The sequence below is a fragment of the Zonotrichia leucophrys genome, chromosome 2, assembly GCF_028769735.1.
Source record: "Zonotrichia leucophrys gambelii isolate GWCS_2022_RI chromosome 2, RI_Zleu_2.0, whole genome shotgun sequence".
NCBI classification, from domain to species: domain Eukaryota; kingdom Metazoa; phylum Chordata; class Aves; order Passeriformes; family Passerellidae; genus Zonotrichia; species Zonotrichia leucophrys.
Genome location: NC_088171.1, coordinates 10858660 through 10878116, shown reverse-complemented (window position 1 = coordinate 10878116; position 19457 = coordinate 10858660). Strand labels below are relative to the sequence as shown.

General features: G+C 40.0%; 1 protein-coding gene across 7 annotated transcripts in view; it reads right to left on the bottom strand.

The window, feature by feature from the left end:
- The window catches only part of ZMYND11 (zinc finger MYND-type containing 11), a 105065-nt gene extending 85872 nt beyond the window's left edge, over positions 1-19193 (bottom strand). Inside the window, exon 1 of one of the 7 annotated variants that reach the window (XM_064703920.1) lies at positions 18921-19193. The gene's annotated coding sequence lies outside the window, so the exon portion shown is untranslated. Of the gene's footprint in view, positions 1-17442; positions 17576-18457; positions 18601-18920 lie in introns of those variants that run through there. The other 6 variants (XM_064703916.1, XM_064703923.1, XM_064703922.1 and 3 more) reach the window with 6 other exon arrangements.
- Between the last annotated feature and the right edge of the window lie 264 nt (positions 19194-19457).

Here is a 19457-nt window from a genome sequence, read left to right as displayed (position 1 = left end):
CAGATAAATTTGTTTAAGAAGGTCTGTCCTGCAGGTATGTCCAAGTTCACTTCCTGGCAGTGCTACAGGATTCTTGTAGCACCAGGAATGTTTCTTAACCAGTTAAAAAAAATCTATCTATTTTCTTGAGATTTCATGAATTGTCCTCATTTTTTGTAAAATGGATAAAATGCCATCATACACCTGCTGATTACTGAACTCTCCAGTCACTCTTGAATGATGGATTTTCAGATTCTATAAGTGAACACTCAGATTCCATGAGTGAACATTCCTGTTTAATTATACTAAGAAATCCAAGAGACTGTTCCCAAGCATAGGACTCATGTTCAACAACACAAGCACCCTCTGAACTGCAGCCTGAAACCAGACAATTTTGGTAACAATATTCAGTTCTCTCAAAAGCTCCAAGGGCAGCTCCAGATTGTATCACAGAGAATGCCTCAACTTGCTGATGACAACAGAACTTTTGATGTCATAGCAAAAAGTAAAAAATGGGCTATGAGCAAATGTAAATTGAAACACATTTCACTCTTCCTGGGGTTGACATTCACTCTGAATGAAAAAATAGCAGTACAGTGCTGGTAAGAGAATTGCTAGCAAGATGAGTTGTCTCTTGGTGAAGATTTTAAAGGAAGCTATTGAAGCTATTTCTCTTGAGGAAAATGATGCAACTTCTCTTGACATTCATTCCTAAGTTATAAGCAGTTTCTCAATTTCAAAGTAACATTAATTTAGTTACTAAGTACAAAATTTGCTAGTTTTATTGTAGCACTTTCTTTAAAACTAATCTGGATATCATAGTAGCAAATGTTTTTCACTATTTCTAGAACCTAAGCATAATTCCATTTCCTGCTACTGTGGAGGTGCCAGCAACTTGAAGTTCCAGCCATTTTTACTGAGCTATTAAACAATTTAGCATATTAAATCTACTTCCCTTTTATTTTTGCACTTGCCTTCATTGTTATCAATATCACTTTCTCTCCACCTCGTCTCTTCTTACTTCTGATTTTCTATTCTTCAAGTGCTAAAAGTATTGGCATATTATCTTTATCTCTTTCTGCCTTGGAAGCAGACCTGTTCACAGAATGAAATGGAAGTGCATGCCTTAGCAACTGCTCCCCTTCTAATTTATACTCCAAATGCCTCGTAATACAGCAAAGTGCTGATACTGCTACTTTACAGGGAGGAAACCATTCCATAGAGAAGTATATTCAGAATCTGTTACAAGCACAAAAATGAGACTGGTAAATCATGGCAGAAACCTGGTGAGTTCTCTCCCCAGCCCATGGTGGGCAGCCACAGCTCCTGGCTCACAATATTCCAGGCACAGCTCTCGTGACACTGACAGCCATGTACCCTGCAGCAGGGCCATGCTGGTGCTGCTGCATAAACTCAGATTTGGAAGAAATCAGCCAACAAGGGTCACTGAAGCAAACATCAGCCTAGCACTCAACACTGAGACAAGTCTAAGCCTTCATCCTGGGAGCTCTCAGCTATCCAAAGCACAGGGTACAGGAGTTTTGGCTCATATCCACATAGGAATTTCAGTGTGCAATCCCCACAGGGCGAGCCAGTTTGGCCATATTTGCCCTACACAGTAAACACTTAAAAGCAGTAACAACACATGTGTGATACAGACATCATGTCAGGTTCCTCCATCTGAAATGCTCATGTTTAGATCCTACAGCCTGGCTTCCAATCCACACTTACCCAGACTGGCTGTGTGCTGTCATCCTCACACTAATACTGTGGGTTAAGTGGCTTTTTGCTCTCTTCCACAATCACCTCCCTCTAGACATATTTGTAGAGATCACAAGAACCACAGGGATTGATCAAAGATACATTTACTGAATTTCTGGTGCACGACATGAAGCTACTCAAATAATGGGATTCTCCAGTGCTAAAGATGGAGAAGGCAACAAAAGTAACAGCATAATTTCAGCCTCTCTGTTAGAACACCAATGTCAGCATCTAACTCACAAGAAATCCAACTCCTAGCTTATTAATATAAGCAGGCTGTAAATAAAAGTAATAAAGATTAGGTATTTTTACTGACTCAGCAACCAGATCTGCATGTTTCAACCAGATGCCTTCCCATCTAAGACACCTGTAAGGCCCACAAATAGCAGTTCTTTCTCAAAATCAAGCTCTAACTAGAAGAATGACTCTGCTACAAGAAATCTGGAGAATCTTTTAATTTGAAGAAAACATTAAGCATCCTGAGCCTTTTCATTGTGCTAAAGAGAAGGAGTCCTAAAGAGAAATCTGTCCTTAGTTTGGGGCCACTAAAGTAGTGTTGGCTGCCTGAATCCTTGGAGGCAAGGGTCACTTCCCTTTGGGATCAGGAGCAAACCTCAGCTGAGCAAGTTACAGGAATTAATTTAGGGAAAACTGACCATATGACTGTTCTCCTGCCTGAAAAGTTTGCTTTAAGCCACTTCAGTTGATGGGGTAGAGAAAAGCAAACAAACTGCCCCAAGAGTTCTCAGGGTACCTACAGCAGACATTCCTCTACAGTCAATTTCGAGAAAGCAAGGCGAGAGGAGTGGTAAATACTCCATGGTGAGCAGCAGCTGGATAAGGTTATTAGTGATTTTCCACAAACCATCTTGGCAGGGGATCTTGTAGCCTTCAACATTTTTATGCCCACAGCACTTTGCAAGATTTGTTTTTTTTTTTTTTTTTTTCCATTTTACTGTTGGAGAACCATTACACAAAAAGCTGAGTCCGGAAGGCCTAGTGAAGGTACCCAACTTCAGCACCACAATTAACAGGGTGTGCAGTTTAGGAAGTCTGATAAGTGGTTTTTATGCTTTGCTCTCTGTGAGATCAAAATAATTACACTCAATAACTAACACTGTCCAGGCAATTCTGCTGTAAATAGTCCTAGGCACCTCCAGTTAGCTTACAGTCAATGCACTATTTTGGTGACTTTATGCAAAACAGAAACAGTCCCCATCATAAATGTCTACTATAGACAAAAATAACATAAGCACATTAAGCTGCTTTCCCCTGTCACCCTCGATGAACTTCATATGGCAACCAGACCAAAGCCCCTGCTGAGCCCCCGAAGCTGAATGTGAAACGGAAATATCACAAAAACACACTGCCAGCATCCCAGAACATGACTCACACTGCCTAAGTACCAAATCACTACATTTATAAGATTCTTGTCTGGTTATTTTGTGTGGATAGATCAAGCACTCTGAAACTCCATTTGCTGAAGGAAGCAGACTGAGTGCCAGGGCTCCTAACTTGGTAGCTGCCTCCTGTGCTAGTTAACTTCAGGCAAGTCACTGCATATCTCTACACTACCATTTCCAAATGCAAAATTAATTACACTAATCCCTTTTCTGCAGCACTTAAACATCTATGCATGAAAAGAACTATCCAAAGGACTATTTATGTTATTTGAGCCAAGTAAAATACAGCATGGAAAGCCAAGGCCAAGTCTCATCTGTCGATCTATCCCTCCTGACAAGTATAAACTCTAAGATACAGAAATTACTACAAAGTGCTGTTTAAAATCGATGGACCTTCCTGAGCAGAGTAAAATGGGGAACTGCTAAGGGAAAACCACTGAAAGAAGACAAGATGTAAACTATCCTAAGGGCCAGATTTCCAAAGATGACTGAAAACAGATATGATGTCCATACGTGATGAGATTTTCAGAACCAACATTTATTCAAAGTCCCGCTAACATCAATTGCAGCTAATTAGTGCTGCCTTTGCAGACAACTGCAACTTTAATCACTCTGATCATTGAAAATCTGACCCCAAGTAAACAAACTAAAACAACACTGTTAAATGTTGCTTGTATGACTATTGTGGAAAACTTCTTTAGACAGAAATGTGACTTTTAAACTGCAGTTTAGCAATCCATAAATGCTAATGAGATCATGTGCTGTTTTGTCTTGTGATAATTTTTTCCTATTAAAATCTTGTTCTTTTTTTAACCTAATAAGCACATCACTAGTCTAAGCACATTCATTGTTCAAAGTTTAAATTTACAGCTAAAATAGAGAGGTTGCTTACCAATAACCAGAATTCTTTGAGACATGAATTCTTCATGTACACTCAAACTACTGGGCTACATATGTTCTTTCACTTAAGACCAGTTTTCTATCTTTGCAATGAATAAGTATATAAGGTACCGACTGTGCCACTTTTGGTTTCCTCCCAGCCATAGAAAGAAAACTCAGATAAATTTTAAAAATTCTGAGGGACAACAAAGTAATCAAAATAGAAAATGTTTATGTGAATGAAACATATTTTTTAGAAGTTGCCTATTAGTAAATCAACTCTTTCTATTTTGAGGGCACTATTACAGTTCATAATAGTGACTTTAACACTGGCCACTAAGCACTGAGGGCATGGAGGCTTTTCTAGAAACCAAAGAGCACTAAGAGCACATGGTGAAGTACTGATGGAGCTACAGACAGCATCACCTCCAGTACCTCTACTATTGCTGAACAAGGTTTTGTGCTCTGGAGAAGCAGTCTGTAGTGACAGTGGGAGATTCATCTTAGCAGTCTGATAGCAAATTCTGACAGTCTCCAACTGACTTTGACAGTCTGTGTGGAAATGGCTGAACTGTTAAACCCCCTAGAAAACACACAATGAATAGCCTGAAGCATTTAAATGTGAGAATACAGAAGCAGACAACCCATGACATAAAAGTATAAAATAACAAATTCTGCTTTAGAGGCAGAACACCAGCAATAAAATTTTGAGTTTAAAGAAAACCTGCTGATTAAAAAGTAAAATTCTACCATGATTTGAGACAGAAAATGAAGAATGTTATTCATAAGAACATATGTGTCTCCTGCAAAAGCCTCTGAGGAAGTGGCCTTGATGAAAGCAGAAGTGGTAAACACTAAGCCCAAAACCTTAATGAGGCTAAGTGACAATTCAAACTCTTTTACCCTTAAGCAGATATTCCATAACAGCTTTAATAAATGATACAGGAGGGAAAAAAAAAAAAAAGGTAAGAAGCCACATGGATCTTATTCCCATAATGTGCAGCACGTGGATGCTGGATGGCTTTCCTTGTTGAAGTATTCCTGATTTTTTTTTAATAGGAAAAAGTCCACAGACGACAGAAAACTCCAACTAGACAGACACTAAAGTGGGTAAGATACCTGTCTGTCTCAGAGCACTGACAGATGGGGCTTCAACCCTTCTGCTTACACACAACAGGCTGGCTGCTGTCACAAGGGCTTGTGATGGCATTTTCACTGAGTTTGATACAAAAGAAATAAGTAAAATTATTTAAGCTGGGTTACACAGAAAAATTCTTTCCAAAACCAAGGCCAAGCCTTTGAACAGACAAAAATTAAAAGAGCAGCAATTTTCAGAGGCCCATACATTGTCATAAATTTTTCTGTTATGTAAGTATATAGTACAATATTTACTATTTTTACTAGAAATGAAGTTATCTAAAAAGAACTACTAGCAATAAGAAACACCAGTGTTAATATGTAAATTCTAAGATATCTTCAAAATATTTTTCCCCATTTCTAGAAAACCAAAGAAACCCCAACCCCTTTTTGTGAACAATCTATTTGACTTGGGTATGATTTCACTCACAAGTATTAATCAAAAGCATTTTCCTTGAAATCATTTTCAAAATGAAAACTGTTTTTCCATCTACTTCTAATATCTTTGTCTAATGGGCTACATATGCACTGTGGATGAAGCATCTCTAAAACAGACAAGTTATTTTTGGAAGAACACTGCGACACTTCTTGTAAATATTAGACTGCCATGGCTATGCAGCATGGTCTAATACTGGATTATTTTGATCTCCTCTGGAAATGCATTCCAGGTTAATATTGACTATTATTATCAATCAGTTGATAGAGCAAGCTTGCAGCTTTGAAGTTCATATTTCTGCAAAATGACTCTCCACAACAGGATGTGGCTTGTGTTCTTTTTCACCTACCTCTTACTCTACGGTAACAAACAGCAAGTGCTTCCTACTGTAATTTAAGCAGGATTCTCAGAGACTGAGTGGTAAATAATAAAATGTGCCTTTGTATGTAGAAGAGAAACATTTCTGTGCCAGCAGATGATTGCCATGTGCACATCCGTGATTGCCTAAGTCCTTTTGACATCACCACATAAATTGGCTCCCACTCCCTTGTTGACACACATGAAAAATCCATGCCTGATAACCTTGTAAAAATATATACAGTTTAACTACAATACAAACAAGCATTATTTCTCCTACCAGTGAATTATATCCATTCCTGCTGCACAATACATCATATGTTTAACAGTGCACACTACTCAGCAACTTAACCTATTTCATAAACTCTGAAAACCTACCTCTTCTATGAATGCTATTACTGAATATGCCACTTCATATTTTTTCTGTCCTGTATCATGCCACACTATACTTATTCATGCACAAATACCAAATGTAATTTGGAGCAGGGATTTTCCTAACTTTTTTTATCCTGTGCTGTTATTTCATAAGTTTCCAAGTACATATGCATTACGATTTAAATAAACAACAGTAACAAAATCCAGATGCAATTTTACAGAAATGTAGGTACTCAGAATGTAATTAGAGTAATTAGACAAACTGGAATTTAGCCAGGGTAACATCACTACTCTTGTGGAAAACCCCAACAGATCATACAAATGGCTTGAATGGGTCAAAATTGTAAGTACATAAATATACACTTTAAACGAAATTCCCAAACACAATACACCATCATCTATCACCTTCTGATTACCTAACACAGCTATCAAAAGTGCCAGAGCCTCATTAGCAAACACCTTCTCAGAGCTCCCTCCACTGCAGCCTGCTGTAGAGTGAGAGGCAGGAAGTGAAGGTCATCATTTAAATTCAAGGCAAAGCGAGTGTAAATCAGCGCTTCTGCCCGGTGTGGGGCTCCTGCCACAGCGCTCACCAGCAGCTCTCCACCCGCTCTGGCAGCTCGGCTAATTTCATTAATTCAGTGGAACTCGGAAGAAAACCGGGGCTGTAATTTCAAGCTGTCAAGAGTTCTTTTTGTTTCTTAAATTTAGCAACGTACATGCGAAAAGGTTTGATACCCGCTGCAATACTGCACCTCATGTATTGTTTGATAATCATCTGGTCACCACACCCACCACACTGGGCTGAGCTCAAGGGATGATTGTTTGCTCTCCTGCCAGGACTTCAGCCTTCTTTAACACCCTGTCCTTGACAGCTCCTACACTGCAATTCAGCCACCCAAAGCCGCTTTTAAGAGGCATCTTCAGCTCTTCAAAACCTGAAAATATGTTGCATTAACACTGACACTTTGCTTTTATTGTCACTGAATTCCAATTTTCCTTTGACATGCTGCTGATTTCAGCACCTTTCTTTCTTTAAGCTCACCCAGTTGCCTTCCATGACTGAACTCCCTATTTACTGGTAAAGAAATACACAGTGAGGACACAGCACATTCGCCTCAGTTTGCAGCCCTTTCAAAGTTCTTCCAAATGAAAGAGAGCAAAAGTATCAGATCCCTATAAAAAGTGTCTCACTGAGGTCTTATTCAGGAGAGGGATAGCATTCCTTTAAACCTTCAAACCTTTAGCCAAATTCCTCCTCTGCTGTTCAAGTCCTCATGTACATATATCATGACATTACTTCAAAAAGGAATGACATCCCAGAATGCCTAGATGAAAGTATACCAAGAAGTTGTACCAAAATTGTAATAAACTAACATAATAGAGCAGAGGAGCTATTGGAAGTTAGGAAGTGAAACCATTGAAAAATTCACTAATTAAGAAAACACCAAATAAGATGAACAACTGACCCTCTCCTCTGTTTGTAGTCTCTCTGCTGAAGGCACAGGGAGACACTTAACATGATCATTTCTTCTCATCTGATGAAGCTTTCAGTGTAGATGAGGAAAGCACAAGGAAATAGGCCAAGGGATCCAGACACAAACATGGAATTGGCATGTGTGCATTCTGAGCCTTCATGGAAAAAAGGGAAATACAGTTCCCATCTTCATATGAAACATGACTTTCTTGTTCCACCTGCACTCAGACAGACAACTACCTCACAAGAGCATGAACCTCTCTCTTCATCTCTGCAGGGAAATAACTGGAAAGCACATGGGTGACCCTTTAAAAACCTCTGGTGCCAAGTGCATCACTGCCAAAGAATTTACCATCTCTCTCTGGACAAGATACTTGCCTATTGCAAAGCAAGAGGAGATTTATTTGATTGTGAGTAGCTCCCTCCCAGGAAATACAGGACATTTAAAGGCACATAAAATATTCCTCTGCTCTTCACTGCCACGTATTAACTGCTGCTACACTTATTCCCCTTTTTAGGTATTTAGATTATTGGGTTTCTATAGCTGCAGTATTTAAGTCTAAGGTGTTAAGTTTTCTAGTCGATGTTGATATAAAATACAAATTTCTCCCACTTTCTTTCACATAATTATACTTACAGAATAAGCCATTTTCAGAGTAATATTTAAATTCAGAAAGTTATTTGGGGTTATAATTTTAAAATGTGGCTTTCATTTTCATGCTCACAAACTATGTCTGTTATGAAAATATTTCATACAAGCTGCTGCCTAATTAGATGACTTAATGTTACAAAACTCTGTATTTAAAAGAACTGCCAAAGAACATCAAAATCAGATTTTCCCTTTGTTTGCTATGATGTGCTTTTTTCTACTTATATTACGTGCAGAACAAAAAAAAGTTGAATGATAAGACAATGAATTCACATTGTTTTCCTGTATAATGTTCATCAGTTAACTGAGGTGTTCATAGTTTGTTTGCTTTTTGTTTTTTCTATTTTCTTTTCAAAAGTGTAATTTAGAAGCCAATAACCCAAAGTGTATTCCTGAACACTTTAACAGTGTCCAATAGGTAGATGACCTAGCTGCACAGTGATTAAATGATTTAACTGCTAGATCAATGAATGCAGCATGAATTAAAATGGCTGCAAGCTTTTCCAGGCATAAGATGAGACCTAAAAAAAAAAAGGTACCTTACTTTTTATTTCACATTTCAAAGAAAATGTAACCATTTATTTTAAAAAGAAAAAAAATACATGTTTTCCTGACAGAAATAACACAGCTTTTTCTAATATGTAGTGACTAATCCATATATTTTAATTGTCAAAGATCTGACTACATTTTGCCATTCTCATACTGAATAAAACCTCACTCAAGAAAAAAAGCAGTCTCTGCTCAGGAAACATAATGGTGTTAGGATCTGGTCCAAAGTGAACTGTTATCTCACGCGTGAAGATAATGAATGTTAATTTAAAATAATGTTCTTTCAACTCCAGGCTTTTTTTCATACAATCAATCAGGCCTGAAAGTGTGTGCCTGTGCGCTCTCTCTCGCATGCACTCTCTCTGTCACTCACCCATAAACACTTCATTTTATATTCTCACTCCCAGAGATTCAGGAGAAAATTTTCTGCAGGTGTAAACTAATATTGCTCCACTAAAGTCAACAGAGCTGCACCAAATGACATTAGCAAAGTCAGTGGTGCTGCCTCCCGTGACAAGGGTGCACCTCGATTTCCACTTAATGTGCATCTCACAACAAACTCTCCCTTTCTTCCTTTCATATGTGCATTTCCCAGCTCTTACTGGTACAACCACTACAGCCTTTCACTAACTCGCCCCTCAAGGTCTCTTATCTCCATCAAATCCCTCAGAGAAGCAGGTACAACGTGGCTTTTTCCTTCCTGTAACCTAGGAAGAAGCTCTTGGAAAATGTGCAAGAGAAAGAGCACTGCAGTGAGGCTGCAAGGCATGTGGAAAGGACAGAACAGACTTGACCTAAAAAGCAGTAGGTTTCAACATACAGCTAAAATATTCTGTTATTACAGGAAAGAGAAATTAAAACATTTAAAAAATGGAACAGATAAAACTTCTACATGTGTAAAAACAGCAGTCATAATCTAAATTGCTATTGTTTGGATTATTATGGAAAACAAGTATTCTGTAGCTTTCTACCTCAGAAAATTGCCTCATTTTTGACACTTTTTAGGAGACATCTGATGGCTGGATAACATGACATGCTAGTTTGATCAAGAAAGGCAGTTCTCCTGGAAGAAGAGCCAAGTGGAAATTTGGATACCATTCCTTCCCACTGGCCCAGGAAATACTGCAACTGCTTATCCACAAACTTGGCAGAGCAAACCCTGTTCAGCTCCTCACTCCTTGGTGCACCTGCACTCCAAGAATCTGCACCACCACACAGCTTTAGCTGATATTTATTGGTATTTCCTGTGCCTGTGTGAGGAACAAAGGTCCTTCCATTTTATTGAAAGTTCCATGTTTTCAGGAATTAGTGCTACAACTTAGACTAATACTTGGTTGAATGGAGAATGGGTTATTTTTAAGCTGCTTTTTACAACTATTAAGAAAAAGAATATCAACATGAATTGAAAAAAACAAAAACAAAAACAAAACAATAAAACTGGTTCCTGGAGATGATTGACTCTCAATCTGTATTTCCTAAAAGGTGCACGTTCAATAACAAAAGGAAATTTCATGTCTGGAACCAGAGAGAAGTTAGAGAGTATGCTTCCAATTAGGAGATTTACAAAGAAGCCTTCTGGGAGCCAGCAGAGTGGAAAGTGTGCAAAAAAAGGAAGAATCTCTTTCTTACAACAAATATTTCCTGAAAGTCTATTTATTTCAGGTCAGTGTAAGTAGAAGATGAACACAAAGCTACAAAACTGAAAGATACAATTACAGACTAGGAGTGTCCATGTTTCTCACTTTCCAACATTGTCTGAAACGCTCCCAGGTATGCATCAGCACTCTCCTTCAAAAAGTTATGTTAGTGAAACAAAACTTTTTTTTTTAACACACAAAAAACAACCAACCAACCAACCAAATATTTTAATATGGCAGCTTTTAAACAGCCTGATATTCCATTCTAGTCAGACTCCTAAGAGGTTAAACACCCTGAGTTATCTCTAAGCAAAATTAACATCCTTTCTCACCGTTCCTCATATTTTACTATCACAAAGAGGTTTTAAGAAAATTATTTTTATTGGAGAAAAAAATTAAAATTTTCTTCTTTTTTTTAAATATTAGAACCAATGCCAAATTATTCAGTGTGCCATATTGTATTCAAATGTCAGCTTGCATGTAATGACTGACACTGAAGCTTCCTGAGATAAGTCCATGCAGCCAGTTCTTAAGAATGTCCTACATTCTCAACTATACTTATGTGAGGCTAAAAATGGTGTCAGTCTGATTCTTGGGAAAAAAAAATTAAAAATTTTTCACTTTTAATAAAAAATAAAAGTTTGCTGCAATTTTGAATGTTTAACAAAGAAGGAATAGAAGCACAACATGAGGAGAACATTACACACTCTAAACAATTTGTTACGTGGAACAAAAAAGAATGTCTAGATTTGCCCACTGTTTGTAGGTAAATGATAAAAGCAGGATGGATCAAGATAAATTTCAGAATTCAGGTTTTTAATTTATGTTCTATGACTAAAAAAACCATTACTTAACCTGCTTGCACATTCACAATTTCCATAATTTTGAACTATGCTAAAATACACAGTTCCCTGACATATCTATTTTCTAGCTTTCCTGATGTAAGAATAAACCTTTCTTCTCATAATGGTATTGGTTTTTCCAGTAGGAATTTCTTCTTTCACCATTTTGTTTATCTATAATTAAGGTTTTCCACAACACACAGGATTTAAGATATAAAGAAAATGGCAGAAATCACCAACAGATAAATATTATCCATGTTTTCTCTGTTCTTTTCCTAAGCACTGTAACCTCCTTCAAACACTAATGTACATGTAGAAAAAGGGCCTTAACTTCAATGGAAACAAATATTAATTTAAAATTTAGCATGTGCAAAAAACCAAGTCATACTGTTGATATTGAAAAGGCATAAAAATGCCCATGTAACAATGCTATTGAATTCCATAGAAGAATCAAAAATACAGCATTACATAAAATTATAACAGCACAACTAATTTTGACTGTGTTCTTCCTTGAATATTGGAGTCATATGTAAGGTTTTAATTTTTAAAACTATTTTGTGGAACTAAACTTATTCATCAGTATGCTCTAAGACCTATGCATTTTCATGCCTGTGGGAAACAAGTGCTTATATGATCAAGGTCTCCATCATTATATTAATATTAATCTATGGGTAACAATGAATTTTCTGCAGTGAATATCAATTTTCATCAGTGAACAATCAGTGACTGTGTGGCCTGTGATTACATTTTATGAAATAGCAATTCTTTTGTTTTGATTTTGTACAATTTTGAACCTGGATCCTAGTAATTGCTTGGGGGAAGGAGATTGTGCATAAACTCTGGGTTTCAGCTTGTCTCTGAAGCCAATGACAGCTCATAAGACACTGATCACGAAATTAACAACCGACCAGAAGGAAAATGGAGAATCCCTACTCCATTCTGAGGCAAAATTTCCACTTTAATTTGTGCATGTGAATGCACACACTGCAGTGTTATGCAAGGCACAGACTCTGTCCTCTTTGGAAGTTTTCTTTTACTAGCAATGACACCATGAAAATAGTAATAAGGCACAAGCAGCCAGTGCAGATTTGGCTGGTGCTTGGTTTCTGGCTTGAGAAGCATCTGTAATTGCAAACAGGTATCTGTACAGAGAGATCCTCTCTTACTGAATACATAAATGTTGTGTGAGACTCAACAGAAAATGATAGCGTGCTAAGAAAGATAAAGCTCTCTGATCAATCTCTCAGATCTTAAAGATTTGTTGAACAACAAACATATCTTACATACTTTTAATTTCTTTTTCACTGTGTACTATTTCTAGCTACTTTGAGATTCTCCTAATAATTTTCTCTCAACTCCATTTTGTTTCACTTCATCTCTTTTCCAGAAGGTTCAAATAAAACCTAAGGCTGACAGACAAGAATCGCTCTGCTAAAATTAGTGAACTAAGTGCCTTGTCCCATGAGTCACAGCACACAGCTCCCCTCCAGCTCTCTTTAACAGACCAGATAACAATGCCATGCCCTAAGAGCATGGGATCAAAGTACAAATACCCACTTGCCAAAACACTGCTTTGGGTACTACACCTACTAGCACAGTCCTATGCTCTGTAACCAAAACATTGTTAAATCAGCTGCATTAAAACCATCAATTTGAATATAATGCAAGTTGGTTTATATTTAACATAGTAACAAACATAGGAGAAAGGAGAGGTAAGAAGGAATACGTCCAACTCTTCTTTTTCAAAATTACTAGATGTCAAATCAATAGTATCATATTACAGATAAAAAATTAATTATGACACTGAGCCCAGTTCTTTGCATGCAAAAAATACAATTTCCACTGAAATGGCGAATGGGATATTATTGTTATTTTTATTGGCATGTTTAAATTAATTTTTTAATGAGTAAGTGGATTTTAGTACTTTAAATTTCAATGTGTCTGGTGTTAAAATTATTTATTAAGAATTAGTTTTATATGATAGTATAAGAGAGAGTTGTATGAAGACTATAATCCTGAGTTCACAATGTTTTATTCTGCAATTATTTAATCCTGGAATTTAAATCTAAATACAGTGTAAAGGTACATGCAAAGATACCCTGATTGTTACTAAGTACACCAATAAATCATATTTTACTTATATTTTGAATACATTTCTAAATTTAAAATTATAAATACTATTGCCTTTTTATCAGTAACATGCTTTAAACTCAAATTTCATTTCTCTGTATTTTCATAACAGATACCTTTTGCATTCTAGTGAAGTGTAAAATGAGAGATGGGAAGAAAATAAAAACCAGTCTTTTTGTACACAAAACTCTCAATAGCTACACTTTGGATTTATCTACATGGTGCAGCTACAGGATCAGGCTCTGATGGGATATTACCAAAGCTGGCTAAAATTAGACACCATGAGCTTTAACTTGGGTTCATGGACATGTCAGTATGTATCACCACTGTGCCTGCTGTAGCCTGCCCACAGGACTAAAAGATCCTGGTCATTTCAGGGACAAAAAAAAAAAAAAAAAAAGAGAAGAAATAAATATGAATGAAATCTTACTAACATGCTAGGTTTACCTCCTTTTTATTTTTTTTTTTCTCTATATAATCCAATATTCACAGCACGATAGAAATAAATCAAAAGACAAGAGTTCTGGCTGTCTCAATTTACCTGATGGCAGACATTGGTTTAAAGAGATGATAAAATTATGTTAAAATACAACAACTGAAAATATGGTGAAAAAAGCATGGTGTTTCTGGGAGCTGCATGTGGAGAGGCCTTGGGAAACCAGACAACCCCACCATGTGCCACAGGAGCTCACTGGTGCAGGCTTGAGGCCACAGTGTTTGTTGTACTGTACACAGCCACTCTGGTGTCCATCAGTTACCATCCCTACACCCAGGAATGAAGGGGTTTGTGGGGTTTCCACATTTGTTGTGCATTTCATATGCTCTCAGCAATAACAAATAAAGAAATTCCTGGAAAATGGAGTCATTACGTCATCTTATAAAGTACCTACTTTGCAGGCTGTACTCTCGCCACTGGAAGATTAAACCTTAGAACAATAACCCAATTATGAGCTAAATTTACATTCAACTGATGAAAAATGATCCAGAACCTGACAAGAATAATCTTTGTTCACAATGTTTAGCACAAGCAACACTGACAGCCTAAAATGTATGAGCTATATAAAAGATGACATACTCTGCACTGCCCAGCTACCAAGGGCACCATGCTCCAGGTACTACACACATAATGTGGGAGTGCTCACCACATCCTGAGACTAAACAAACCCAACAAAAACCAAGGTACAAAACCCTCTGCAGATAAAGAACATGATCCTACATTACCTCCTGAACAATCAGGGCAAGAATGATGGCTAAACAAAGTCCTATTGTATGGAAGGAAAACACTGCAATTAATAAAATCAGGGGTCAGGATTTTAAACAAATTCACATATTTGCTGGATAAATATGAGGAAAAGAATTGCTGCAACAATTCTGATCTAACTTTTGAAAAAAATCTCCAAACTCTACTTTATTCAGGAAAGTAAAATCTTGTGTGCATTTTGTCAGTAATTTTAAACAATTCCACATTTTACAAACCAAGTTCATCACTAGAGTGAGGCACACATACCTTGCACAGATTAATTTTGTTTATAGTTCTAGTTAGCATTTGTAACAACCTGCATTATGGGCAAAAGACATCTTTTACTGACAACTATGCTAATCTGGGTCTAGCTAAAAAGTCATTTAAGAAGCAAATCAGAAATTTCCTGAAGACATCTTCATCATCACCTTGTCCCTTTTTCAGAACTTTTAGCCTGGACTGATTCCCACTGCCTGAAGTCTTCACACACTTCCAGAGATAAATGCTCTGAAAGACTGTGGAAGGCAGTTACTATGAAAATTAGTTACAGGTATGTCCAAAATTTGTGAACTTTAGCTGACTGAAATTGGCTCCTCAATTTCAAAACATGTCTCTTTATTCTAAAATTCCCCCTCATTCTCAAACTGTGTGAAACGAAACAATTTGCTAGCTAACTAGATAATGCAGGCATCTACAGAGACTTTTAGATGCCTAAAAGTGAGAAAACATCTTCAATGTTATCTTTTATCTATTTCCTTTTGAGGTATTTTATTCTAACCCAGTGACTGCACATGGCAGAGCTCAGAGGTCCCCAAGCTGTGGTGCACTGGTGGAGATGCACAACAGCCTAGATGGAGCCTGAGCCACTTCAAGGTGAGCTTGAGGCCAAATTCATGGTCCATCTGCCCAGGGAGCACCAAAGCACTAACAGCACCCAGTATGTTTTATTTCTGTGCAGGCAGAAATACCAAGCACACTTCACAGCCTTGCACTGTCTCACTTGCTTTTGAGATGACCTTAAGCCAAAAAACACAACCCAGGCTCTCCTGCTGCAGGAGCCTCAGGTCAGGCTGAACAGTCCCTTCTCCTCTCTGCTCCAAGGCAGGGGAACCCCAGGCACTTGGACAGCAGACACCCACAGAATTCCTACTGCCTGCAAACAGCAAGGACACACAGCACACAAACTACCAGTCACACATTGTGCACAGCAATTCCACTGACGGAATTCTTGTCACTACAATAGTGCTCACTTTTTTCCTGAAAAGTTATGAAGCATTGCTCTGCCTCATACTACAGAAGGTCTACGGCAAACTTTTAAGAATTTTGGTTTCTGGTGAACAAACTCAATTAGGTTTTTTTACATTTATATTTAATAGTTGCCAAGTGCAGGTTTAGATTAAAAAAAAAAAATAAACAACACGTTCAGAGGTGAAATACCTGTAAAATTTTTGCTACAAAGCTTCAAACTGCTTAAAAGTATCTTTAGCACATCACCAAAGTTCTAAGACCCCCTCCCAACATCCACAGACTCCCAACTCCCCTGACAAAGTTGACTTCAGCACAAGACAATTTCCATCACATTATCTGGTTCATGAGGCGGAGAGGAAGATCATTTTTCTCACTCAGACCTTTACTACTGCTACCAAGCATTAGTTGCAGAGACCACCATTCATAGCACAACCAACAGAGCCATCACACAGTCACTTTTTCCCCCACTCACTAAAACCAAACTCACCATCAGCAAGAAAAAGTGCTCTCTGTTGAACTACTCACCCCATGAACCATTCCCTTCCCTCCCTTCCCCATGCAACTAGATAGGGTCAAAGCACAGAGGGTTTGTTTAGGCATGGAAAAGCTGGCATTTTAAGGCCATAAATCCACAGTGGGAATTAATTAATGCCATAAATCCCATAAAAGTGGAAATTATTTTGTGGGCACTTCCACTTTTAAACAAAACATTAGTCAGCAAACAGTTGACTTCCCTAAAGACTTTCTGTAGCACACTCAAGAGTGGTTGATAATTAAAAAATAAAAGTGGAGAGATGCCAGGTCCTTCATACTGAAGGATGAGGAACTCAAAAAACCCAAGGCAGTGCAACCTGAACCACAAAGTGGCATTTCCCCTCCCATTTTCCCCCTCCTCACACCTGCCTCAGCATTCACCCCTAAAAATTAAACAATTTCCTACAAAAGCAAGAAAAATGAAAAAATATCAGCATTAAGTAGGACAAGAAAGCATTTTCCACTCTTTTTCTTTTCAACTGCAATAAGATCTTCTTAAAACTACAATAAATAGAATTACTCCTACAATACAGAGACCATGCCAGATGATTCCAGTTAAATTATAAAACCAAACAGCACCAAATTAAAGTTTTTCCACTCCTTTATCTCTTCTCAAACCACCCCATCTCTAGCATCTGTAAAGTTCACAGAAGACCAAAACCAAATCCCCAAAGCCTGCTGGTTTCCGGATAAGCCCCAAAAGACACACAAAGTTTCCCAAATCCTTAACATCAGCATTTTATAGGGGGGCTGTTGTCTGGACCACACGGAAGGTCAGGAAAGCATACGAAGCTCCCCATCATCCTTACCACGGGCACTCCCACACCTACACTTCCATCCTTTCCCCGAAAGAAAGGAGACAGGCCTGTGAGCAGCCCCGAGGGAGGGGTGAAGGCGAACACCCCACAAAGTGCACCGAGGGCAGCTGTCTGCAGACACGGCTTCGGGGGTGCACACACACAAAGATCCCCAGAACGCAAACAAAAGCGAGCCCGTCGCCAGCTCGCATTCCCGAACCGCCGAGTCCGGCACAGCCCCGGGAGGGCCCTTCCCGGCGCTGCCCCGGAGGCCGCGGGGAGCCGGGGGGGCAGAGCGGAGAAATCGCCCCCTTTACCCCCGGGCCCTGCCCCAGAGCACACGGGAGAGGCGGGGAAGCCCCCGGGGCTGTGCCGGGGGACAAGACGATGCCGGGCCCCGGTGCCCCGCCGGACGGCGAGGCCGTCCCGGCCGCGGGGGTGGCACCGCCCGCTGCCGCCGGCGGAGGAGGGCTGGGGCTCTGAGTTCACCCTTTCCCCGTCCCCTCCCCTGCCCCCCGCGGGCACGGCGGCCATGGCCCCTCGCCCGGCCTGCGGGGGCCCCGCCGTCTCTCTCCTGTGGAGCCTCGGCGCTGTCGAGCAGCTGCCATTACTCGGGCCAAGACCCGTCCTCCGAGCAGGCATCCCCCTCCCCAGCGAGGAAATGCGGCGGCGGCGGGGGTGTGTGAGCGAAAGGAAAGCGGGGGAGAGTGGGGAGCAAAGCGGTGGCCCCGCGTGCGGGAGAGAGCGGGGCCAGGGGGAGACGGGGCTGAGGCCGGGCTGCACCACACCCTGCCCGGCCTCGCCTCTCACGCGAGTCCCCGGCTCCCCCGCGCCCAGCAGGCCCGCGCGGAGCGCTGGAAGCGGCGATTCTCTCCGGAGCTCCCCTCTCCCCACCCCACCTCCTCCCGCCCCGGCCCCGGGGCTGGCTGCAACTCGGCACGGGGGCGCGGGGGACCCGCCGCCGCCTCCCAGCCGAAATTCGACCGGGGAAGGTGTGGGGACAAAAATAATCGCCGTTAATAATCACACGCGCTCCGCCGCCGTCCCCTTCTCCTCCTCGGTTTCCAAGCGGGCTGCCAGATAATCCTGCCCACTCCGAAAAATGAAATAATAATAATAATAAAAAAATCCCGCCTTCCATCTCCCCCCCGCAGCCCCACACATTTTATTATTAAGTATAATTGCTCCCCCCTCCTCATACGGCACCCTGCGGGGAAGGATTGCCCCCTCCCCTGGTGCCCAGCCCTTCCCCTGTCCCCTCTCCCCCATCTCCTTGGAACAGTGTGTACATGATTTTGTAGTTTTTTTAAGGCGCCATGTTTATAATCCTCCATCATATTAAAAAAAAAAAAAATCCACCCAGCATGAGACACGGCGTCTCTCGCACCCCAAAGCCAGGGAGGCAGACACAGAAATATCCACAGGGCTGTAAATTCACCCCCCCTCCCGCACACACACCCCTCCTCCCCAGACTTAAAAGTCTCTCTCACCTTGTGCTGCTGGCGCTGCTTCTGCTGCTGCAGGGGGGGAGAAGTTAAGCCAGGGGAAACTTTTCAATCCCTTCCCCAGGCCGCTGCTGCCTCCTCCTTCCACATATTTTTCCCCTCAGAGTTTTATTGTGTCTGAATTTTCTCTCTCTCTCTCCTCTTCTGTCTGTCCACAGTTCAGGTTTCTGGGGTAAACAGGGTTTAGGATGGTGCTAGGGATATTTGGGAGAAGGAGAACTCTAGTGGTCTCTGCTGGAGTTGCTGTTTGTTTCTTTTATTATTTTTTTTAATAATACATTTGAAACGGATCTTTAACTATTTATTATGTATGTATTTTGTTATACTCTTAGGTCTGAACCCTCTCTTATTGCAGAGGGAAAATGTGGTGCTTATCCAGCCTTGATACATGAAAATTCCTCCTATCATGAAGTCTAACTTGGAGAAATGACAGATAATGTTTTTGAAAGTAGACACTCACCTTGAGCAACAGAAACTAAAACACAGAGGATCAGCGGTCTGTCTCAGAGTTGTCAATACGTC